The sequence below is a fragment of the Ornithorhynchus anatinus genome, chromosome 1, assembly GCF_004115215.2.
Source record: "Ornithorhynchus anatinus isolate Pmale09 chromosome 1, mOrnAna1.pri.v4, whole genome shotgun sequence".
Lineage (NCBI taxonomy): Eukaryota > Metazoa > Chordata > Mammalia > Monotremata > Ornithorhynchidae > Ornithorhynchus > Ornithorhynchus anatinus.
In genome coordinates this window covers 94,001,883-94,005,257 of record NC_041728.1, presented here as the reverse complement: position 1 = coordinate 94,005,257, position 3,375 = coordinate 94,001,883, and the positions used below count along the sequence as shown (strand labels likewise).

The 3,375-nt window shown below is 42.5% G+C and overlaps 1 non-coding gene across 1 annotated transcript; it reads right to left on the bottom strand.

The window, feature by feature from the left end:
* Positions 1-1,984: 1,984 nt before the first annotated feature.
* Positions 1,985-2,122, bottom strand: LOC114815697. Its single transcript, XR_003763504.1, has one exon. It is a non-coding gene; the product is annotated as a small nucleolar RNA SNORA7 (small nucleolar RNA).
* Between the last annotated feature and the right edge of the window lie 1,253 nt (positions 2,123-3,375).

Sequence of the window (3,375 nt, the reverse complement as noted above, 5' to 3'; positions counted from 1 at the left end):
GCATTTAAGTGCTTCCTATATGCCAGGCACTATACTAAGCACTCGGGTACATACAAGATAGTCTACATGGGACTCACAGTCTTAATCCCCCTTTTACAGATGAGGTAACTGAGGCACAGAGAAGTGAAGTGACTTGTTCAAAGTCCCATAGCAGAGAAATGGAACCATTAGAATCTAAATCCTTCTGATCAGTTCCCTCTTTTTAGGTTCCTTGTCATCCAGAGGGCAGTGACAGGCAGATCTTGACAAGATGGATGGTCATTACTTGGGCTTCATTTTATCTTGATGTTGCTTGTGCATGGGGTGTGGCCAGGGCATCCCATGAGGGATTTTCAGTATGTCCCTCAGAGAAACTTAAACATCTAGCATAAAGGATGTTTTATTTTTGTTTCTGTTGTAGAGAGTTTACAGGGATTGACAGAAGCCCTTCGAAACACTGCTACCAACTGTAATCTTGGCAACGGACAGGCGTTTTTCTTTCCCTTCAGCTTCATCTAGTCACGGTGACTCACCGAAACACAACGGAAGGCTTTATTCTCTGACATCTGAGACGGAGCCTCTGGGTGGGCTGTTGTTTGGGTGTGTAGGTGGGAAACCTGAAGACCCCTTTGTTTTATGAGCGAGGTCATTTCTGTGACCCAGAATTCTTAGTCAAGTACTAACCTGCTGAACTGTTTACCAAGGACAAAGGGAGGAAATCAGCCCTAATGACAGAACCATAATTTTACCCTCAGAGATGGGGCATTGAGGACTGGATTGGTTAGAGATATGCACAGAAGCTTTCAATGGCTTTTGATGGCTGCCTTAGGCTAGTATTGTGCTTGACATTTAGTAAGTGCTTAACATATACCATCACAAAAAATAGAGCATGGATAGAGCAGGGGCCCAGGAGTCAGAAGGACCTGGGTTCTAATCCCTGCTCTGCCACTTGTCTGCTGTGAGATCATGGACAAGTCACTTCATTTTTCTGGGCCTCAGTTAATATTAACAATGGTATTTGTTAAGCGCTTACTATGGTTGGGAACTGAACTAAGTGCTGGGGTAGATATAAGTAAATCAAGTTGGACACAGTCCCTGTCCCACTTGGGACTAACAGTCTTTATCCCCATTTTGCACATGAGGTATTTGAGCACAGAGAAGTGAAATGCTTTGCCCAAGGTCACATAGCAGACAAGTGGAGGTGTAGTGATTAGAACCCTTGGCCTTCTGACTTCCAGACTCCATGCTCTATCCATTATGCCATGCTACTCCATGTTACCTCATCTGGAAAATGGGGATTAAGACTGTGAGCCCTATGTGGGACAGGACTGTGTCTAACCCAATTACCTTGTAGCTAACCCAGCACAGAAGTAAGTGCTTAACAAGCATAATCAGAAAAAATAAGGATTTTATTTTAGAAAATACTTTGTAGAAACTAATGCCTTCAATTCAAGAGCTGTGAGCCTGTTGTTGCATAGGGATTGTCTCTATCTGTTGCCCAATTGTACTTTCCAAGCACTTAGTACAGTGCTCTGCACACAGTAAGTGCTCAATAAATAAGATTGAATGAATAAATGAATATTTTACAATAATGTGAGGGCATACCATATTATCAGTCTCAATGGTATTTACTGAACACATTCTTTGTTCCCAACAATGTCCTATATGCTGAATAATAATATCAACTGTGGTATTCATTAAACATTTGCTACATGCCAAGCACTTTGCTAAGCACTAAATACTAAGGACAATACAATCAGTCTCTGTCTCTGTCCCATCTTGTCTTGACATACTGTACAGTTGTCTCTGAACCACAGCGACTCCATGGACACATCTCTTCCAGAATACCCCATCACCATATGCAATTGTTCTGGTAGTGTATTCCTAGAGTTTTCTTGGTAAAAATATGGAAGTGATTTATCCTTGCCTTCTTCCACACTGTAAACCTGAGTCTTTACCCTAGACTCTCTCCCATGCTGCTGCCACCCAGCACGGGTAAGTTTTGATTTGTAGCAGATTGCCTTCCACTCATTAGCCCCTGCCCAAGCTAGGAATAGAATGGATATGCCTCTTCTTGACTCTCCCTCCCATAACCGAGACTGGTAGAGTTCTGGAAACACTCCAGGTGCAATCCTGAGAGGGGGTCTGTCCCAAATAGGGCTCAAAGTCTAAGGCGGAGAAAGTACATGTATTTGATCTCCATTTTATAGATGAAGAAACTGAGGCACAGAGAATGAATCAATCAGTCAGTGATGTTTACTGAGTGCAGAGTTTGGGAAAGAGAGGTTAAGGGGTGTGGTTACACAGCAGGCAGATGGAGGCACAGGAAATAGAAATTGGTCCCCCGACTCCCAGGCCCACATTCTTTCCACTAGACCACACTGAAGGCTGGCATCAGGGATATGAACCTGTGCTGTTCTTGGATGTGAATAGAAACAACCTGCTTACTTACCTAGAGTGCATGTGAAAGGAGCTTTTAAGATGTTACCTAATCCCCATGCTCAAGCACTAATTTTTTCAAGCACTCATAAAGGATTCTGATCTTAGGGGATGTTAGAGCCTTCAAAAAAAGGGCTGCAAAAGGAAGTGGTTACTGATCACCAATGCTGGGATCTCAGAGATGTGTGTGTCTGTACATATATATCTAAACTTTATTCATCTCATGAACCGATGGATTCTGTGACAGTTCCATATACAGTATTGAGATGGCTCTGTCCTCTATCAAAAATGGGAATGTAGCTGTTTTTTGAAGTTTATTTGTTTAAACACTTGCTCTCTTTTGGGGGGTAATTTTTTCCTCAAACAAATACAAGAAATACCAGGCTCTGCTTGACAGCACTCGATAAACAATTGGCTGTTTTTAAATTTAGGCGGCCTTGGGGTAAATGTGAGAATAAGCTGTGAATTAAAGATCCCCTGACAGATGAGAGTTTGTAAAGTGAGAAAAAACAGGCTGATTTCTAGTACGGTGCTGACAAGCACGGGATTATGCCATTCTAGTTGAGCAAGCTCCACATTTTCTGTCCCTTGCCACTAGCATCAGAAGCCCTACTGCCCTGGCCTATTTACTGAAAACAATTAGGTGCACCTTCAAAATGCTTAGCACCTTGAAAGATGCAATAATAAAGGATTTAATCCAGATTTAGTCCCAGTAGTTACTGATCCATAGCCAAGAACTTTAGGAACTGTGCCATTCCCCAGCAGAGTCAAGGTTGCTATCAGACTCAGGCATTCTAATAGCAGTCCCAAAATGGGGACGTTTGGGGTTTCCTTGAGCCTAAGCCTGAGTTAGATTGGTTACCCTGTTTAGGCCAGGCAGCGAGAACAGAGGGTAGGAGAAGTTTGGAGAGCTTACATTCTTTAATAATAATAATAATGTTGGTATTTGTTAAGCGC